Here is a 23,279-nt window from a genome sequence, read left to right as displayed (position 1 = left end):
ATTAAGTAATATATATTAATAAAAGCAAACCATTATTTTTACTTTATTCTTCAATTATCACAATTACTTAATAATGGATGTGCATATCTGTTCAGCCTGATACAATTTCTCAAACGTTGAAATAAGATTGAACACCTTCACCACCATGTCCTGTTCTTCATTGCCTTTCTTGTTGTACTTGCTCTTCTACCACAGCGACTACCAAAAACTAAGCTTTGCAAAAATATAACATCACCAAAAAAATAATGTATGTCATTTAATGCTAAAACTGTGAACAGTCTCAGTCAAGTGGTTTGTGAAGTGGACAGTGTCTTAGAATCAAAGAAACGGGATGTCAGAGGACAAAGGACCACCTGGTCTTGAGGGTGGGGAAGCTACCAGGCAAGGGAACCCAGACCAGTGGGAAAGATCTACTGAGGACTAAAGGCGGGGTTTTTAAGCCCTAGGAGGGGGAGGCTCTCCATTATGCTTATTCTATCTAGGGACCAAAAGTCTGAAAGGCTGTGTTGTCTTTGAAAAATTTTAAATATCTGCTGATGACCCTGTGAATTTACTGAAGTGTTTTAGACCACCCTCACGCACAGCTTGGAAACTATAACCTTAAGTAATTTTTTTTTTTTTGTATTTTTCCGAAATTGGAAACGGGGAGGCAGTCAGACAGACTCCCACATGCGCCCGACCAGGATCCACCCGGCACGCCCACCAGGGAGCAATGCTCTGCCCATCTTGGGGGTTGCTCTGCCGTAATCACAGCCATTCTAGCACCTGAGGCAGAGGCCATGGAGCCGTCCTCAGCACCGGGGCCAACCTTGCTCCAATGGAGCCTTGGCTGCGGGAGGGGAAGAGAGAGACAGAGAGGAAGGAGAGGGGGAGGGGTGGAGAAACAGATGGGCGCTTCTCCTGTGTGCCCTGGCCGGGAATCGAACCCGGGACTCCTGCACACCAGGCCGATGCTCTACCACTGAGCCAACCGGCCAGGGCCTACCTTAAGTAATTTTTTAAAATGAAAATTCAAAGTATTTTGTTATCATCAACAAAGGTTTTTGTGTCTGACTACAAGGGCAGTGTCATTGTGAAAAAATATGACAAGGCCTTTCCTCAAATAAAGAGAACCAATCAGAGAAAACCCTTCTTTCTCCCCATAACATCCGGCACAATATATAATACAAATTCAGCTGCATTGTTAATGGTGCCTGGCTTCTAACCCTTCTTCCTCGTCCTGGCCTCAAAATGGCTGGGGGAGAAGGGGTGGTTTGGTAGGTCGTACCTAAGTTCCTAATTTGTTATGGGATGTGAGATAGGACATGAAAGGGAGAACAAGGCTGGAAGAAAAGTGCAGGAAACTTCAACCCAGAACTGGGGAGGGGGAGGATAGGCTCTCTCATCTCCAATATTCTCCTACACTCATCACCCTATTCTGGCCAACATGTATCAACCAAACAGGTGATTCTATAATGTCCTGATAGCCTCCAGGAAGCCCCAGCCAGCCACTGGATCCAAAATCATCTCCAACCTACTTAAACCAGGGCAAGCAAACACACTGCAGTGGTGTCTAACCAAACAAGAACTTGGATTTGTCTAAACTTTTCAGTCCCTTTCCAAATTCCTAGCTAGCTAGATGCATAGGCTCAGTCTGGCTGTTTCATTAACTCACATTTTGTAGAACTGAATATTTTGGATCCACTTACTGAGTTATGGTGGTAGGAGGATTCACTTTATCATATCTGTAGTAGATATCTAACTGAAAGTCAGTTCAGTACTACTAGTACACGCTAGGTGTTCCAGGAATGATATAGATAATCACTTCTTCTATCATTCAGAAAAGAGAATATATTTGTAGGTTTCTCACAAGCAGATAAGAATCTGAGTTTATTTATCCAGAGTCAGGGCTATGAGGCATATCCTTGTCCCTGGCTCCAGTAGGACACCAAAGGAGAGGCATCCAAACTTCTGCTAATAAGGCTAGACTTCAGAGAACTCAGGAACCTGGGGGACTCCACCAGAAGTAGGAAGTACATTCTACTACTCTAAAATATAACCGAACCTCTTTGGAGTAGGTATGGATTTTTCAATATTCATTTTGTAACCAGTCATCTTATTGAGTTTGTGATGTTCATTAGCAGTGCTTTAGTTATCACATTATTGTCAAAAAAGGAGGTATAAATATTACAAACAAGAAACACACATTTGAAAAGACGGTGTTACATGACAGTAAACCAAAGGATGTCTGAAGCCAGCATGTAGTTTGAAATATGAGGCTAAAAATAGAGAGAAAAAAATACTACTCAAGAAAAGTATGGCACATGAGGCCTAAATGTTTCTGAATATGTGAGACAACATTTATTAAAAGACCTCTCAGATCCATTGGTCTTTTAAGAGCTGCTATAATATTTTGCTTGAGCCCTAGCAATCTGCTAACTATTTAACTACAACTGTAAAATATCCCTGCCACTCACTTTAATTTATCTATGATAAATAGGCACTAATAAAGGACTGTATCATTTAAATAAATGGGATACTTCATCACCTCCTTTAAACAGTTTCTGCCACCCCTTATATTATCAGCACAGCTGACAAGCTGCAAGATTAAATGAGTCTTATCTCTGTTTTGTAGTCTGCCCACCATCTGGTAGGTTATCAAGGCCTTGATGTCTGTGTTTTGGCCTGTTTGTTACTTGCTTTCATTTTAACAGATAAGAAAAAATATTAAACTTGAAGTGTCTAATACTTCTTGTTACCACAAACATTAATGCTAATTGATTTTTTAAAAATGAACTCATTCAAATACGTTTCAATGGTTTAAGTTTGACTTCTTTGGTTATAACTAGTCAGTGTTAGGCCATAAATTCAAATGTGTTAGAAAAATAAAAAGTAATCAATACATAGAGAGGTCTTGAAATATGCCACTTGCTTTACATTATTGTTACTATTTTATTGTTTTAATGAAAACAACAGAACACTATTAATAGATTTTTGTCCTATTGTATTGCACACTTTTAAATGCAGTGGAATATAGTTTAATGAAAACTATAACCTGTTTCAGATATTATTGTGCTGGAAAAAAATTGTGTATTTAAATGACAGTAAATGAAAAGGAAATATAAAATATATATCTATTGCATAATTTTTAATTGGCACATGTTCCCAGATATATATTTAATAGTCTAATGCTAGAAAATTTTTCATTAAATCAGGAATAGTCTTAATCTGATATCAGCAACATCCTTTAAAATCATTCTGAAAGTTTTAGTCAATTCATATTATTGCCTATTTATTTAATTTCATAATAATTAACTGATTGGGGAGGAAAACTACTTTTACACATCATAAAATTAAGTTTCAACTTTTACCATAAGAAGTGGTATTAGTTCTGCCCAATCCTATCACTTGAGGTTTGTTTTACAAATGCAATATTCTTGGTCACTTTTAAATTTATATATAAAATTTAGTATTACTTAAAAGAAGATGGAGACAACTTTAAAAATGATAAAGTTTGTGGGCAGAAGCAGAGGAAGGACTGACCCTCTCTAGTGATCTAACTGTCAATATTTCAAAGGCAGACAACAACTAAAATGTTGTCCTGGGAAAAGAAAATACTTTCCATTTTATGTAGCTTTTCAATAATTGGGGAGAAAGTTCCCGGCCAACAGAGGGACATATTTAAAGCAATATGTCAGAGAAACCCGTTCACAGTGATGGATGAACCTTCTGCTTTGGACACACATGCGTAATGGGAAAGAGTGATTCACGATACTGGTCATTTGAAGAAGTATTACGCTAAGCAGAGTCTCTCAAAAGAATCATAATAAACCTGCTCTCAGAAAGAGGGATGCATGGTCTCAGGGGCCAATTCCAACCTTTAATGAAAGCACTTCTCAAGCAGAAGGCACTCTCTGTACTATTATTATCTCCTGTGATCTGCAGTCACTCGTCAACAGGTGATCCAATTTAACTTTGACTTGAAGGTTATTATCTCTGAATAGTCTGTCCTTAGTCTTAGTATTCAAAACGTTTCCTGCGTTAAAGTTGGCCTTACCTTGCAAGTGACCTAACTCAGTATACTATCACACTACCCCACTGCACTCTTCCCTGAAAATTCGACATCTATTTCACAACTTTGTTCTGGTAATAACTCCATGACAAATACATTGCTTCCTGGTTTTAAAGCCCCGGGTCTTATCCCATAACTAAGCTTTCTAAATCTTCCAACCTTATGAACAATGACATCCTTGGTGGGTATCATAGTTCTCATCCATGTCTGAAAGAGGAGGGCATTCATCTAGAGTAAAAACTCTCTACTGTTGCAACTCCGCTGAACAGTCTTAAAACTAAAATTATGCGCTTTTCCCACTGACATAAACTCACATGGCATAAGCTTGGCTGGGCCCCAGAGGATATGCATAAGATATTGCTCCAACGGTGTGATGTGCTGCTTGGGGAATTACTGCAGGCTTGGTCTCCGACAGGCTGCTCTTGAACATCACCATCTGGTCACCCTTGTTTCCATCCCATTTCCCCTACGTGAATTTCCTCTCTTGGCTTAGAAGCTGATAGTGCATTTTAGTTGGCCTGCCCATTATTTTGCTTTGGCTTTCCCCTCTTTAATTATCCATTCTGTAGCCCCTAGGACCTCTTCTCACCATTACTCTACCAATAAATAAAATGCCCGATCAGTAAACACACTAGTTCCGTTCAGTGTACGAACTGACCACCAATTTGGGGATGCGGGGAGCAGACGGTATTTGATTAAACAGTTTTATTTAAATCAGCACCCTAATTCTAATGATCACCTCTGGTGTATCCAAATGCTACTGTGCCCAAGTGGTACCTCACACACTTGCACACACACGTATTCACACACATTCAAGGAGAAGGACGTGATGGGTGCAAGGTAACTATGGAGGCATCCTCTTTTAACAAAACTGTCATACTTTCTTGGTATGACATGTGCAGGCTTACCCCTCTCCTACCTGAAAATCCTTATGTACTTAGTGGTTTCCAAAATTAATGTAACTAAGCCTTGTAGATCGTATGGCATCTTCTCTACCTAAGAACTAAGCCTTGTAGATCATATGGCATCTTCTCTACCTAAGATTATTGCCTTGTGCAAATGATCAGCAACATCATTTTATTGGCGGGTCACAATAAGAAGGCCTATATTTGTGGTAGGGACATTAGATAGTGAGAATAGAGGTCAGGAACATGGGCTTTGCTCTCAGACAGGCCAGAGCTCAAACTTTATTCCTTTCCATAAGTTTCATATCTTGTATAAGTTTCGTATCTCGAAACCTCAGTACCTTCACCTCTAAAATGGAAATAACAACAAAAAAATAAAATGGGATAGCAATGCTTCTCCTTAGGCTTGCTGTGAGAACAAATGAAATACATTTATAGAGTGGCCATATGTTGTACAATTAATAAATTGAAGCTACTATTTTATTGCTAGTATTACTATTACTGAGAAGGAGCTATATACCTAATTTAAAAATGTTCTTAGTCAATGAAAATGAAGATTTTTACCTATAACATAATCCCGGGGTAGAATTAGATTCTGTTGCCAAATTATATAATCATTAACTAGATAAATTATTTTTTTTTCCAAATTATTGCAGAAAAATTTACAATTAATTTAAAAATTCAAATAAATATTATGCCAGAAAGGGATGGCCTGGGGTTTAAAATTCAGAAAGTTTGCTAAATGTAAACCACTGATGTTGACATATACTTTTCATCTCTTAGCAAACAATGTGCCAGTATTTTTTCATTATAATAGTCCAAGGGAAATAAACCATTGAAGGTAAATGAAACAATGTGTTACATTTTCTATAAGGTGAAAAAGTACAAACCATAACGTCCTCTCCTTCAAGTCCTGATATAGCATAATGCAACATTACAAGATTAATACCTACTGGGATCCCAGCATAAACTATAGGCTTCAAGTATTAGCTGTTTTTTATTCCATGTGGTTAATAAAGGTACATTTAAAGTGTTTCTACAGCCAATACTTGTTATATAAATGCCTTTGCTTGTATCACAAATAACATGTTATCCAGGTCAGAAATCTAATTTTCACAATTTGAGATTTTTTTTTCTGCTTTTCATTATTCAGAGATCTATTTTAATTAGCTAATCAGAATGAAGTTTAATGCTTCCGATAGACAAGAAAAACATATCTCAAATAGGACCAAATGCATAGTCAAAAACAAACAAAAGCATGCTGAGTGCAATTAAAGAAATACAATTTTTCCTTCAAGGTCGATTTTCCATCTGCTAGGCCAAAATGATGAGAAAATAATTCATAAAGTTGTAAAATATCACAGTGTTTCTGATGAAAGAGTAATAAATTAATTTCTTTTTCCTCTAGCTGAGAATGCAGGCAATTAAGGCATTGATTTCAATTTGATGTTTTTGGAGCACTGGAAACAACCATCTGAGGTTTCTGTCCACCGGTCAGAGGAGTTGAAATTCAAAGCCTATGGACGTAATACAAGAGACTCTGTGTCCTATGCAGGGTGGGGGCTGGTCCCACGATGGGCACAGGGAAAAGGACCCTTGGGCCAGTGTGACTGCCTGGACCAGGGGGATCCTGGAAGGCACCACTTTTCTTAACCCAGGACAAAATCTGACCCTGAAAGAGAAATGACTGGCAAAGAGTGGGTTTGAGCCAAAAAGCCTTCTCTGTCCTATTCAGTTCTGGCTGAAGAGTACCTGGCATACATAATGTCTTGGTGGCTAGTTATTAAATGAATGAATATATGAACAAGAACGTATTTACTTAAAGGATAATATTTTTCCCAGTACCAGTTTGGCAAATTTCATATCATATGTGAAGAACACTGAATTTCAAACAATTTTAGGTTAATAACTTTTCTTTTTCTACTGGTTTACAACAGGTATCACCTCCCCCCCATCCTTTTAAAAAAGAAGCCCGTTTAATTATAAATTCTAAGCAATTGCAGAATTGGTTCAATTGCAATGAAACAAATTATGGCAAGGCAGAAAAAAAGTCCTTAGAAAGAACAAAAGTGATAAATAATGTTTTTGCATTTTCATTAAAATGCCTTTTATTTGCCTACATGTATAAGATTTGTAAAGTAATGCTATAAATATTATAGCATAACATTGTTATGTTTTAATTGATGAATAAGTGATTCCATATTATTCTGTAAGTGAATGAATTGTAGTCCCTAGCCAATTATTTATTAATATTTAATCATTATTAATAAAAAAGAAACAAACATACCATGAGCTCCCTCCAAGAATGCTACCCTCCAAATTCAGTGTGGGATAGAAAGCCACAGCATGTAATAGAAACAGAATACTAAAATACAAATGAAAATAGTGAAAGAAAGAAATGTCTCAGTCTTGAGGTACTAACCAAGTCCAGAAAGGTCATATTTCAGCATTAAATTTACTTGTATAAAGAGAGCTCATCTTTGAAATTATTGTGAATAAAAAATGTAGTAAAAACATTTGTTATCTTTTAAAGTGCAAGCTGTTCTTATATTCACAGAACGAGGACTCATGAATGTATACATTTTAAAAAATGTATTCATCCATTTAGCCAACCATCCATTTGTTCATCTATGCACTCATCCATCTCCATACCCATCTATCTAAGATTTTGTTCATTCATTTAGCTGCTTAGTGCTAAGTCTATGGATTTAGTGTTAAAAAAAAAAACATCCTTGTCTTTCTACCACTCTAGAGAGGCAGAAAAACATTCACTAACTAATTAACCAATTAAGCATTAAATTAGTATTGTGATAAATACTATAAGTGTAGAAATGTAAGGAGCTGTGATAGCTTATATCAGGTGTTTCTGAAATTATTTCAGGGTCAGGAAAGGCTTCCTTGAATACATGAATTCTGAAGGATAGATACAGATCCATTATTTAGTGGAAGAGTATGGGGAACAATTTTGAAATGAGGAGGGATATTTATAGAACTAGAAATTAAAAGAACCATAGAACCTATGAGCAATTGAAAGAAGACCGACTAAAAGGAAGAGAGTAAGAAGAAAAGAGGTCATCCTAAGGGAGGGGAGTTGGGTTGTCGAAAGATCATACAAGGTCTGTGACCATTTAAGAAACTTGGCCCTAATCCTAAAAGTAAAAGAAAGACACTGAAAAATAAAAAGCAGTGGTGAGACATGGTCATACGATTGTTCAAAGATCCTGCTCAGTAATGTACGGAGAAGAAATTATGTGCAACTTAAAAAGAAGCAGAAAATAGTCTAGAGGCTACTGCTGGAGAAAAATGATTATGTATTCAATTAGACATAAAGAAAAGTAGATAAATAAGGATTTCAAAAGGAAGCAACATGATGTTCAAAAGGAGGGTTGGCCTGGATTTGAAAGTCTTAATAGAGAAAATTGGGTTATTTTCTTCTTTTTTAAGAACATGAAACTTGGAAGCACTGATTTCCTCCAGATACAATCCAGCAATTCAGTCCCCAGAAGGGAATTTGGTACAATATTTGTTTATATTTATATATATATAAATATATATTTGTGCCAGATGATCATATATTTTTCTCTGTTATAACTTCTTTGGTCAGCATATAAATTCATAAATTTGTGGTTTTGAAGCTGTTTCCTGATGAAGGAATATCAATATGTACTTGGGAAATGTTTTATTAAACAAAGTTACATTGATTTTGAATTTATAAGACATCTTGGAGTCACTATTATCCTATTGTGTGGAAAACACAGGAATGACCCATTTCCCAAATTATTTGAACATGCAACACTTTTTCCAAGGTCATCTCTTACAACTATTGTGCCATGAATGAACTTTTAGCAACTCTTTTCTTAAACAGTAGAATCTTGCTCTGAGTAGTATCTTTTATTCAATAGTCCCATTCTGGCTTTAAAAACAAAAATAGCCACAGTGATCTTTTTTCTAAGAGAGTCAACAAGATTTGTCGGAAACAAACTTTAAAATGTTTGTGTTTCAGGCTGTTAAAACTGGAGCAGATTGGGCTGTGTCACTTACATCTCTGTTGCACTGTTCATTTCAGAGGAGCTCATCATCTGTTTAGCAGGTCATCTTTCTCCCTTGTGGTGGCATTGGCTCTGAGTTAGGTGTGTTTGGAGGTAGGGTGGAGGCAGGTGGTCAGGAGGATTTTACTCTAGTTTTCTAGATTATTATCAATGATCTAGCCATGGTAGTTTGCAGGAAAGTATTGTAGTTAAGGATGGAAAGGAAAAAGTCCCCATTGCTTCTTCTATTTGCTGCTTCCCATCCTTATCCAAATTAATTTCCCTATTGCCTAAGTCTCTGACACAGTATTTAAACTGAATCTACATTCTTAAAATCTCTATCAATCAAAATGCTGAACAGTACTTCTAATAACATCTTTCTTTTTCTAATTTAATGCCCTTGGTGTTCTAATAATTTCTCCATCCATCTACCTTTAAGGTATAATAGAATGTTCAAGAAATCTCTTTATGAGACTTTATGTATGTCTTCTCTTTGGTAATTAAAAACGTATGTATACACAGAATTTCAGAGGTATTCCTTAAAAGCAACAATGTTTAAATAAAAATGATGGTTCTGGCAATGATACTGGCCAAAAACAAAACAAAAAACAAAACAAAGCAAAAAAACAAAAGACAAATTCAGAGCAGAAATACAATTACCCAAACTCAAAGCATGGTTTTGACTTACTAATGGTTACTAATGCTAATGTTATGTTATATACTATTCTGGGTGCCAACTTCATGAAGATATTAATGTAAAAGGGACTGAGTGTTTACTAAAATATTTTAAATAAGTAATTCATACTCAAGAAATTACAGGCAAAATGTTCAGTTCAGTGCCTGAAATATAATAATTGGTATATAAATACTATATACCATGTAGTATATGACATATATTTATTATCACCATGTTTAATTCTTCTAATTCAATATTTTGCAATAGTCTTCTTGGTCCATTTGGTCCACAATTCAATTTATAATCTTGAGTAAAGAATGAACTAAATTTACTAGTATAAAAAAATCAAGATTAATAATTTAAAACTCTTTCAAATATGAATTTTATCTCTTTCTGCATCTCTTTCATCCACTCAAATCTGGAGTTTTCATCATCATATGTGCAACAAAGTGAAAAAATTTTCACAAGTGGGGGAAAAACATCCTGGGGTTTTTAAAAAACACCTGTTTCAGAGAATTCTTCATAAGAACCTGATCCACTGTTGGTCCTTCAAAAAGGGAAAATGATAAGAATCTCTAATTTTGAAGATTTTGAATCAATAGACTGTCTTGTTTTCCATCCAAAGGTAATTTCTATTCTTATATGCTAAAAATAGGTGACTGTGGAACATCCTTAGAAGCTATCAAACTTAGAAAAATGTATGTATTTGTATTCTGAGCAGATAAAAATAAGGTTAGCCTTAGGTTTATTTCATTCCATTCAGCTACAGTTATATCTTAATAGATTTTCAGCATAATCAATCCAAAGATGCCCCTAGAACTGAAAAGTACAATGCTCAGGAGATGAAACACATCTGTACTAACTCTGTCATAAGATGGAACCCTGCCATGTGTGACAATATGGATGGATTTTGAGACTATCATGCTACGCAAAGTATGTCAGATAGAAAAAGTCAAGAACCAAATGATTTCATCCATATGTGGAATATAAAACTAAAAGTAACAAATGAACAAACAAGTCAAACAAACACTCGATGATACAGACAACAGTATGGTGGTTACGAGGGGGAAAGGAAATTGAGGAGAGGTAGCCAATGGTAAAGAGTAAAACATTGATACGTAAAGACACATGTAGCCCCATGTTTTTGCAGCACTGTTCACAGTGGCCAAGACATGGAAACAACCAAAAAGCCATTCAATAGAAGACTGGATAAAGAAGATGTGGCACATATACACTATGGAATACTACTCAGCCATAAGAAATGATGACATCAGATCATTTACAGCAAAATGGTGGGATCTTGATAACATTATACGGAGTGAAATAAGTAAATCAGAAAAAAACAAGAACTACATGATTCCATACATTGGTGGAACATAAAAACGAGACTAAGAGACATGGACAAGAGTGTGGTGGTTACCAGGGGTGGGGGGAGGGAGGACACAGGAGGGAGGGAGGGAGAGAGTTAGGGGGAGGGGGAGGGGCACAGAGAAAACTAGATAGAGGGTGACGGAGGACAATCTGACTCTGGGCGAGGGGTATGCAACATAATTTAATGACAAGATAACCTAGATATGTTTTCTTTGAATATATGTACCCTGATTTATTAATGTCATCCCATTAACATTAATAAAAATTTATTAAAAAAAAAAAAGAACACAAGAGAAAAAAAAAGAGTAAAATATTCAGTGACAGATTTGTCTTTGGGTGGTAAATACACGATGTAATATGTAGATGATGCATTACTGAACTGTATACTTGAAACCTATATAATTTCATTAACCAATGCTACTCCAATAAATTTAATTAAAAATTTTAAGAGTGTGAAGAGATAGTTAATCAAGAGAGATGTGGCTTCCTATCACAGAACTGCAATTCAATAGCTTGTGTAATTTGGTGATTAGTATACTCCAATCTAAGTTCCCTTATCTACAAAATGGATTTAAGGATAGTCAGATTTCAAAGTTGGATCAAGGGTTCAAAAATGAAGTAATATGCATAAAGTACACACCGCATAGAAGCACTCATATATTCAAAAATCAATACTGAGCACCCATTATGAACCAAGACACAGTTTTAATGATGAGGAAACACAGGTGAATAAAACAGAGTTGTTTCCTTGGGTAGATGGAAAGTAACAAAGTAAACAGACATGTTTTAAAAACATAATGTCTGAAATACAGATTGAGGACCATTCTTCAGAATAACTGCTAAGTACTATGAACAAAATGTCAAGAAAAGAAAAATAAAGAAACGCCTAAGAACAGTGTCACAATAAAACTCTAAAGAGCACAAAAACTAAATGCAGTGCATGACCCAGATTGGATTCTGGACGGGAAGTAAATGGCTATAGAGGGCAGCACTGAAATAATTGACAAATGTGAATATGAGCTGTGGATTTGGTAATACTATAGCAATGTTAACCTTCCTGATTTGGATAATTGTTCTATCTTCAGAGGATATCCTTGTTCTTAGAAACATACTGAAATACTGGAGGTAAAGGAGCGAAATGCTTCCAACGACCCTCAAAAGGCTGAAAAAATATGGCAAGAAGAAGAGAGAGAGCATGTAAAGAGGAGAAATAACAGTAAAACAAATGGGAAAAAATGTGAACAATTAGTGAATTTGTGAAAAGTCTATATAAAAGTTGACTGTTCTTGCAAGTTCTTGAAAGTTTGAATTTATGTAAAAATAAGAAAGGTATTTTGTTTGAGAGAAGACCTCTAGAGGGTGATTCAACAAGTACCATTTTGTTTTTTTCCTTCTTTTGGAACCTGCCTTTTGGAGGTAAATTCTGCTAGTCTTACTTTGAATTTCAGAAGTAGAAAAAGAGACAGTTTTGTAGGCTCTTCATATTGAGTAGTAAAGTTCTATCTCCATGGATTTGAAGAAATCGATCCTTTATTGTACAGGACTTTAGGTAGAATTAGATTACTGAAAAGAATGAGTTGAAAAACATCCCTAAACACCCAGCACAGCTTCTGAGGCTGGCATTTTATTTAGAAAATAAACTCAATGTGTAGCAAATATAAAAAAACATATTGACATTTCAAGACTAAGGAACTGACCTCACCTTTATTTCCCAGAACAAGTGGGATAAACGAAGGACTCTAGGTTAGTAAAGATGTGTTCGTGGTTTTCAGTTTAATTACTACAGTGTGTCTTGTACTGGTTCAAATTTATAACATGTGGCCCAGGCTCTATAATCAGAACTGCTCATTATAGTCATTTCTCAGTTATTTTAATAATGTGTCAATTATCAGATTTACTTCTGATGTTTAGAATAAATGTAAACATGAATGTATGAGTTTCTGTGTGTGTTTGAGAGCAGACAACCATGGACACAAAAGAACACATATAATAGATGAAATTGTTTAGAGTATAAGATAAATAAGGTCATACAACGTGCAAACTACTATACACCACATGTTCTACAAAAAAATTTCTACCTTTAACTTGTGAAAATACAGAATCTAAAAGGTCTGCAATGTTCGTAATATGAAGACAATTTATGTCTTTCAAATTTACTGCCTTTAAAGATGGCAGTAGCTTCATCGTATTACCATTTGAGTATTTATTCTAAACAAAGGATACATAAAATTCAAGCCTAAAACTTGTACTTCCAGTCATGTTGGAGCATCTTGTAGCAGATCTATATTTCTTCTAAGAATAAAACATACCAAAGTGAAATTTTAAGCAATAAATAAGAAAGCATGAGAGAGTTGCTGAGGTAGCCAGTTCTTAAGGGCCAGATCCTGGAGAATCTTATTTAGGTAAGCTAATTTTCTGCACACTGGCTTTCTCTCTGGGACATTTACTGACACTTGATGTATCCCAGGATGCAACTAAGCTGAGTAGAGAAGCTGCTGAGAGCCTTAAAACTCAAAAGAACTTTTGATGATTTCACAGGGTTGGGGAAATAGAAATCGGAGTTCTGGTATAAAACTGCATTCAGAACTTGATTGACCAAAATTGCAATGATGAATAAAGTTTGCAGAAGTAATATTGGCACTCAAGACCTGCAGTCCCATTAGGCATTATCTAATTAAGCTACATAGAAAAAGATACAAAGGAACCAGGCAGAAAGAGTGAAACAACGCCAAATATGACTAAAGAGCTGTGTGGCATCTTCCACATTGCCACCATGCGAGGAACATCCAAATCACAGTTCAAGACTTCCAAGAAGGAGTGGCCCTAAAAACACTCGAAGCCCTAATTGAGTCCCCTGGAGGGATAGCCATAGGTGTGGGAGTAAACCAAAGGTAGACTAAACCTTGCCAAGACTGCAAACTAGCATCAAGTTAGTTCCAGATGTGATTGGATTTAGGTGATATGTCTCTTTTTCGCCTGCCGGAATACAGGGGAAATCATCACTAGAATTTTTCATATACAGGATTGGCAGTGAACACAAAATTATCTGGAATATTGGGCAATAGGATCAGGAAACAAAACAGGCAATACAAAGTGACACAAATGACAGAGCTACCAGCTGAGATTTTGAAACTGTGACTAATACCTTTAAGCAAATAGATGATCAGGTAAAGAATTTTAGGAGAACAAAAGAATCAAATGGAAATTTTTAGAATGAAAAATACAATCGCTGAAATTATAGCACAATGGATGGGACACAGCTAAAGAGAGGTGGGTGAAGTGAAAGATAGATCAATATGAAATAGACCGTGACACAGAGAGCCAAACAGATGGAGAGTAGAGAGGCTCATAAGAGACATATTAAATGCAACAGATAAGCATAACACACATTACTTCATTGTTTTTGTTCATTTAAATTATAATAGTCCCAAACATTCCATCAGCTTATGCTTAACTACATTTTGGTATGTTCATATAATGGAAAACTACTAAGTATTGAGAAATCCTGTACCATTGCTATATACAAAAACATTAATGAATCATTCAAACATAATATTATATAAAATAAGCCATATACAAAAGAGTACATGCTGCATGATGCTGTTGATATATACTTCAAAATTTAGTAGAATCAGTTTATTATTATTAGAGATGAATTAATTACTGGGGCCACTGGGAGTGCTGTTAATATTCTATTTCTTGATTGAGTGAAGTTTCCAGAAGAATATTTGCCTAGTGAAAATCCATTGACTTATAAACTTATGATTTGTATGATTTTTATGTATGTATGCTAAACTTCAAAAGATTTTAAACAATTAAATGCTATATTAAAATTAAAGTTTTGTGGAATAATATCAGTCACTTTCATTCTCCCACAGCTTATAAAGCTACTTCGGACATTGATTGTTTTGGCTTTTAAGAAATTTAAAGAATTAATCAGGAGAGAGAATATCAAAAATGAAAGAAATTGTAATAGGAGATTAAATGGGAGATGTGTGTGGGTATCTGAGCGACTACTCAATGGTCCTGTATTCCTTAAGGAATGAACAAGCAAATGGTTCTACCAATTCTTTCCTTTTCTAGTAAATTGACAGTACCAAGGCCACATGATATGGTCAAGGGGAAAAATAAAAAATGCCAGAAATTGATAATAACATTATTATAGAATTTTTAAGCAAATGACAAATTATTTCCAATCTCCTTTCCCAAATAAAGACAAAATTTTTCCTCAGTGGTTTCTTCGTTTGCTTTTTTTTTTTTTTTTTTTACCATTTCCAGAGGTAAAATGTCACAAATTTATTTGGTGGCCTTTCATAACTTTATTTTCTTCTGGTTAGGATCCCTTGTTTCTAGATTCTGAGCTTCTTGGGAGAGGCGTCTGTTTCTTAGTTGTGCATCTACATTGCCGAATAAAGCACCTGTCAAAAAGTAAGCACTAAACAAATGTGTGTTTCTTATTACTAGCACCATCTAAATCCAGGATTGAAATAAGAACTAATACTCTAGCTTTTTAGATATGGTATATGTTTGTCTTTGCTTCTTTATTTTTCCTCCTGGAACGAGAGAGGAAAATAACCCAGAAACTATGCCATCATTGGCAAATATCGATTAGAATGTGTTTGTCCTGGTGTGACTTAAGCTCTTGCTAAATTTTCTCTAAGATTAAATGTTTTGACTGTGATCTGGCACATATGTTTATGATCAGATTTTGCCTTTGTCTCCAAGCCAGATTGGATATTAGTAAAAATTTCCATATAACTTTTTATCTGATTATCCTTTGTGAGTACAAGGCATTTCCATTAATTATGTCTCTAGATGGCTCCCCACAAATGTAATCAGTAAGAACATCACAAATTGGCAAATGGACACTTTAAAAAGTCTTCGTGGGGAGTGAAGCTAGATTGCATGTGAAAGCTGTATTAAGGTGTGCAGTATTACCACAAATGTTTCCTGCACAGCTGACCTCAATTCCATAAAAATATTCACAAACGTACTCTAGAAGGCTACAAAATCTATGAAGAAAAAAAACACCAAAATGCATCTGCTTCATGTAATATCAACATCAGAACTTTAGGTTTAAAACTTTATTTGCTCTGGATACAGCTTCCAAGAATCCAGATTCATCAGTTCCAACAGGCGTCCCCAAACTACAGCCCACGGGCCGCATGCGGCCCCCTGAGGCCATTTATCCGGCCCCCCTCTGCACTTCCGGAAGGGGCACCTCTTTCATTGGTGGTCAGTGAGAGGAGCACTGTATGTGGCGGCCCTCCAATGGTCTGAGGGACAGTAAACTGGCCCCCTGTGTAAAAAGTTTGGGGACCCCTGAACCTGGCATTGGGCGTGATGACATGGAAAAGAATAAAAAATAATTGTGACTAGATCTAGTACATGCCAATCTCCTTTTCCAATGATCATTTTGACCAAATGATAAGTGGTTGATTTATTTGCCTGTAGCATTTTCGCATTTTCTGGGCTAGGTCCAATCAGTACCAAAAAAAAAAAAAAAAAAAAGGTATAACACGTTTTGTTACTTCCCTGTTTAACTACAACAACTCAACAAAACACCATCTGCACACCACATTGTATGCCTCCTGCCCCGAGCAAAGTCTCTTTCTGTTTCCATCTTCCCCCTACTCCCCACCCTTGCCTAATTCCATCTAGTCTCCACCACTCTTTCCCTCTGGCTATAGCCACACTGTTCTCTGGGTCTGTATTTGATATATATATAATAGTTTTTGGCTAATCCCTTCACTATTTTCCTCCAATCCCAACCTCCGCCACCCCCTCACCCCCGACAGTTGTCAGTCTATTCCATGTATCCATGCTTCTGTTTCCATTTTGTTCATCAGTTTAAACTGTGTGATTTTGAGGTCTGAAATAAATAGGGAAAATTCTTTCCTACTCTAATAACACTTTTACTTTATAACTTAGAATATTCAATAATAACTGCCTCTTAGGTCCCTGAAACAACTGCTCCATCTCACAAAAATATTGAGAAAAGGAAGAGAGGAGAATAAAGTCTTTGCAGGAACATTCAAGATGAAGGCGAGACAAGTATTCAGAAAAAGAAAACTCCAGGGTAGAAAATATGTGTTAAGCCTTAGGCTAACCGGCACTTGTGTTGAAAATATTGTATGATGATCAATCATATATGTTTTCATGGAGAGTAACCATTGCTATTGTGGTTTTAAAAATATGTCCACAGATTCTCTGATAATCCTCTCATTAAATGGTAGAACCTAATTTTCCTCTTCTTGACTTTGGGCTGGATTTAGTAACTCACTACTAATGAATGAAATGATAAAAATGATGTCGCTGACTTCCAAGATTAGGTTACAGAAGGCATAGATTAAGCCTGTAGCCATATTTTAGGGACATTAAAATAGCCTTTTAGAGAGCCCTTGTCAAAAGGAACTCAGGCTTCTGGTCAAAAACCAACACTAATTTGCCAGGCATGTCAGTGAGCCATCTTGAAAATGGAACCAGAAGTCCTAGTCAAGCCTTCAGCTAACTGCAAATGATATCGTGGCTTTAAACTCAAGAGACTTTGTACTAGAACCACTCAAGCCATTTTCTAATTCTTGCATCATGGAAACTATACTATAATAAATGCTTATTGTTTTAAACCACTACATTTGACAGTGATTTTTTACAGAGCAATAGATAAGTAATAATGTTGTACATGTCAGAGTGAAGAGCCGCGTCTTAACTTATAAAACACAACTACTATTAGGATGAACCTAGCTTACAAATCAGCCATTTCATATGCTTCAACCTACGAAATTGTTTCATTCCTGATTTCAACTGGACTTTGGTCTCCCAAGATGCTTCTGTTCAATATGTTTGTCATTTTCCAAATTACATTCACATGAAAATACAGCCATGATTTTCTGACACAAAATGTTCTGATGCAACAGTTGGAAACCAACTATTTGTGGATTACCTCTTGCTTTAGACATGTAAAAGATAATTATTAGCAAATGATGATCATCCTCTTTTTCAAAAGGTATTTTGGGAATACTTGAATAAATAATGAAATATGCTTCAACTATCTTACACAATTATAAGTACAAGAAGCTATTTTTTTTTTGATTGTTAGAAGTACTGGGTAGATAAGGACATTTTTTTCCTGCATTAAAAAAGCAAAATAGACAAACCATCCAGTCTATAAGTATGTAATTACCTTTGAGTTCTCTCCTCATTTTCATTCCATAATGACATCTCAGCCAGTCCGGGTAACACAAAATTAGCCTTTTAGTAACCTACCACCTTGCTTGGCACAACTTGTACCACTTGCACATTTCTATTAACGGTATATGTCAAGCTGATGAGCGAGAATTTACTTCTGCTTCTAGTCTCCCTGGAACTTTCACTTGTGTGTTTGATTTAATGCAAAATTTTATGCATAACTTTTTCAGCACCAGATCACAACAATTAATGACTTATCTTTATCATTTTCAGCTTTAATTGAAGTGAATCTTAAATTTGTTATCAAAAACTGGTATATTTTATCCTGATCCCAAAATTTAAGATTCTGCTATTATTTTAAAGGGTTTTTATTAATTATATTTTAAAGGAATTTGTAGGGCTGTGTCATTCATAGATAGATAGATAGATAGATAGATAGATGATAGATAACTTCTCTGGGAAACTCATTTTCTGTAAAAAATATTCTCTAAGCTAAACTTTTTGAGTAACTAATGAAATTATTCTGTCTTCTTAGAAATCTATTGTACAATAAATGTGCAACAAATGTACTCATGACTGCATCTAGCAAAGCTTTGGTCAACATTAGAAATTAATTGGAAGCAACAGGAATTCTTCACAAATTCTAAGTCAGAAAACATGTTCCAGTTTGTGTATTGCCAGAGCATGAAAAATTCAAAGTTAGGAAACACATTCCATTTTGTGTACTGCCAGAGCATGAACTTGCCTAATTCCCTAACAAGAATGCAAAATCTTCACTGTGTCTTTTTGTGGGTAATGACGTTAGAATTGTTTTGTATTTTTATTTTTGCTCACTTCTATTCCTTAATGTTAATTTTAAGAGTAAATACCTAGTTCTATTCTATTATATAAATATGTAATTATTAGTAATCGTTTGCACTTCATATACAATTTATATATGATAATTTATATCTTTGTGTAACTATCTGGCACACTGATGCCAGAAAAAAAATACATAGTTATAAATTTAAACAAATGTAGGGACAAAAGTCTTATATTTTTTCTTCTTTTCTTTTTATTGAGCTCAGCATATCTCTACATCCTCTACAGAGAAAAACTGTGAGCTAAAACACCTATTGTTACCTAGGGGAAATTCTGAGCTTCTTAAAACTATCTAAAACTGTTCGGCTTGGACTTCCTCTGAAAACAGAGTGCTGCATTAAAGGACAACAAACCTTCTGGCAATAGCTCAAATATAATAGGTTGCTTCTGCAAATCTACTTTTCAAAATAACCAGAGCATGATCCCACAGCAGAATCAATAGTGTGCCGAATCGAGAGTGAGATGCTATCTTAAACCTGCTAATTTACAGTGGCTTTTATGGAGGTCTAATTTTCCATTTAAAATGTAAAATTCCCTGTACAAAAACACTCGGGTAATTATGAAAATGTAAATAATTCTTTACAAAAAGTAATTAGGGTGAGGGAGACTTTTCTTTCCTTCAGTATTTTTACACGTGTTTGGTCCCATCGGCAAACTCATTAAAATGTTGCAAGACACCCTGAAATGCTAGCATTTTAGTTGGAAAGCAGTTGTGCTCCTGCAAAGACTGTTTTGTGTTTCTCAGAAAATTTTAAATTGTAGTCATCATGAACTATTCAGTCAAGCAAACTGAACATAAGAGCCAAAAATCAGACGCTCAGCTTTGAGATCTGTAGTCACGCGCTAATGCTACCACAAAGCCGTGAATTTTCTCAGTCTAAAGTGAGATAAGAAACACATTTGTTTCATTAGCAAACATTTGGGGCAACAGGGGATAAAACTGGAGTATTTACACAGTTGAGTTTAAGAAAATAATTTGGAACTCATCTTATTTTTTTTTTTTTAGGTTAACTGTTTCTATGATTTAAAAATAACTGGCCAATTGGCTGGCAAATAATGTTTCCACCACAGATAGGAAAGTGTGTCAACTTAAAAGATGAACAGCTGGATTATGGGACAGCCTCCATAGTGGGTACCTGACTGGAGAGCCCGGGGGTAAAGGAATCTACAGAATGATTTCAGGAGTACTGCATGCAGGAAGATTGCATTTGGAATGGGAAATACCCATTCTCCTCACTTTTTGGCCAGTCAGTCATACTTTGAGCAAGATTTATTGAGTGCTGGGAAGTAAAGTTGCAGTGGTCTTGAGTCTGACATCGTGCCTGTCGGCATGGAGTATACAGTCCAATCTCTCTAGGAGGCAGTCCAATGTGTTCATGAATTATGGGCTCCAGTGCCAGATCACATAGGCTTACATCTGGCTTGTCTAGTACTTGTCTGTGTGACATCTCCAGTATGCTCAACTGTGGAGTGAGAATAATTACAGTCCTGCCTCATGTAGCTGCTACGGAAATTAAATGAGTTAACTGATGTGTAAATGTATAAATATAATTCCTCACATTCAGTATTATATAGGTTATTTGTTATTATTTTTACCTCCACTCCAACCCAGGAGTACTATAAATATTGCCTACTAGATAGTATAATATTTGATACTTAATTTTACAGAAGAGAGATATCCAATAAAAGTCAAATAACAGAAAAAATCCCTGGAGGGTATCTCATAGCTAGGGACATTTGAAAGCCTTTACTCTTAACTCTGCATGTAAAACACTAGGATACACTTACACTGTTACTCAAGTTCATGTTAAACCCAAGAGAAGACATACAAATAATGGAAGACAGCAGCTGGAGGCAGTAGAAGAATTTCTTGGAGATGGAAGAAAAATAGCAGTTTGAAATGATAAAGTTGCTATCCATCCTAGCTATCATTTATTCATCCCTTATTGTGGAGCCAGGCATTAACCTCTTTAAATGTCACCCCAATCAGCTCTCACAGCAACCTCTCAGAGCAAGCACTATTATTTTACCCACTACATAGACGACCTAAGTAACTCTTCCCAGGTTACCTGGATAATGAGTGATGAAGATGGGACAAGAACTCAGGTCTCTGTGAGGTGACAGTGCTCATGACTATACTTTACTGAAACCCATAGAATATCAGCATGTTGCCACTTCGCATGGTTAAATGCTCTCCTCCAGAAAACAAAACATTTTCTGATTGGCTGCAAAGTATCCTGGACTATGTTCGTACCATCCTTTATTTACCCCTTTCTGTTCTGTAGAATGCTTAGGTTGTATCTAGTACCTTCACTATTGTTAATTATTTGAAATTAAAATCCTCATTTATAAGTCTTTGTATACATAGCTGATTAGTTTCTCCATATAAATTCCGAGAAGTAGAGTCACCAGGACCAAGGATTTTTAACATTTCTAAAACTGTTAAGGCAGATTACCCATCGGAAATGTTATAGCAATTTACTCCTTCTTTGGCAATTTTAAGCTTGCTCGTTTCATTGCATCCTTGCCAATCCTGAATATTAGCAATATCTCCTTTCTGTGAATCATTAAGCACAAGGCAAAACCTAAACCAAGTGCCTCTGCATGCCCTCTCACTCTCCCAAGACCTCTTCCTCAGCTTGGTTTCTCCAGCTTCAACCAGCTAAATGAACCCGGCTTTGATTGGAGATGTGTCCCAGGTCATCTTCAGCTGGTGTTTCATAGGTCACTCCATGGATTTAGACCAGGGGTCGAGAACCTTTTTGGCTGAGAGAGCCATGAATGCCACATCTTTTAAAATGTAATTCTGTGAGAGCCATACAACAAGCTGTGTATGTTACGCATTATCCAATAAAAATTGGGTGTTGTCCCGGAGGACAGCTGTGATTGGCTCCAGCCACCCGCAACCATGAACATGAGTGGTAGGAAATGAATGGATTGTAATACATGAGAATGTTTTATATTTTTAACATTATTATTATTTTTATTAAAGATTTGTCTGCCAGCCATATGCAGCCACCAAAAGAGCCACATCTGGCTCACGAGCCATAGGTTCCCGACCCCTGAATTTGACCATCACATTGTTTATACTTCAACATCATTTACCAACCAAATAAATACTTGCTAAAAGGAAATTGATAAATCAAGATTATCTCCAACTTTTAAGCCTAAAAACCTTGTTCAACTGTTTATGTCCTTTTCATACATGGTGAAGTTCGAGAGCTGCTTTTGAAAGAAGAAAAGGTTCAGTGTTAGACTTACTTTGTGTGAGCACCACTAAGACTTCCTCATTCTTTTGTTCAGTGGCTGCCATGGAAATGCAGAACTCTGGTTCCTGAGGGAGAGGTAGGTGGGAGTCAAGGCTGAGGAATCATAATAGGGGATAATAGTAATGACTGCTCCTTATCTTGCATCTACTGTGTGCACTTACTATATGCCCAGTTCTCTGCAAGATATTAGGTGTGTGTGTGTGTATATATGTATGTATGTATGTATATGTGTATATATATATATACATATACATACACACATATACATTAATATATACTGTTTCATTTAGTTCTTAAACAATCATGGGGTATAACTGCTTTAATTTTTTTTATAAACAAAAGGAACTGTGTTAGAGATATTAGTTGACAGACTGAAGGTCACAAAGTGATGACAGAATAACATTTGAATATTAATCATGCTAACTTCATAAATTCTGCTCTGTCTTCCAACAGTACAATGGTGTTAAAGAATTTGATAAGAATATTGTAGAAGACAGGAGGTCTAGAAACATTGATGATGGCTAATTTTTTTTTATTTTAAAGAATTATACTCACAAAGTATTGCAATCAAACAAGCAATAATAAATATTCTCATTTCACATGCTTAGATTGTATTAAAATTTATCCATGTTAACTTTGGATATTGCAGGAAGAAGAAAAAACATGTTTATTTTTATCTTAGTCATTTCAGGTGGAAACAACACCATACATCGTTAAGATATCAAGCTAACTTCATAGAAGTTGTTTGTCATTTGAAACCTGAGAAAATACCTTTGTAGTGTGGCATTTTACTGCAGTGTGGTGCCCTTGGCTTTTTACTGATAAAAACAACAACAAAAACCACAAAGGACACGCTGCAGCTCAGTGAGTCTGGCTGACGTGTGTGGCTCAACTTCTACTTTGCTAAAATAAAACTCAAAATGAGTAGGA

General features: G+C 35.8%; 1 protein-coding gene across 1 annotated transcript in view; it reads right to left on the bottom strand.

Moving 5' to 3' along the window:
• Positions 1-23,279, bottom strand: part of ZNF385D (zinc finger protein 385D) — a 911,235-nt gene that overhangs the window by 572,263 nt on the left and 315,693 nt on the right. The window lies entirely within an intron of this gene.

This window comes from Saccopteryx leptura, chromosome 10 (genome assembly GCF_036850995.1).
Source record: "Saccopteryx leptura isolate mSacLep1 chromosome 10, mSacLep1_pri_phased_curated, whole genome shotgun sequence".
In the NCBI taxonomy this organism is placed as follows: domain Eukaryota; kingdom Metazoa; phylum Chordata; class Mammalia; order Chiroptera; family Emballonuridae; genus Saccopteryx; species Saccopteryx leptura.
Note: the sequence above shows the minus strand (reverse complement) of the source record. Positions and strands in the feature narration are given on the sequence as shown.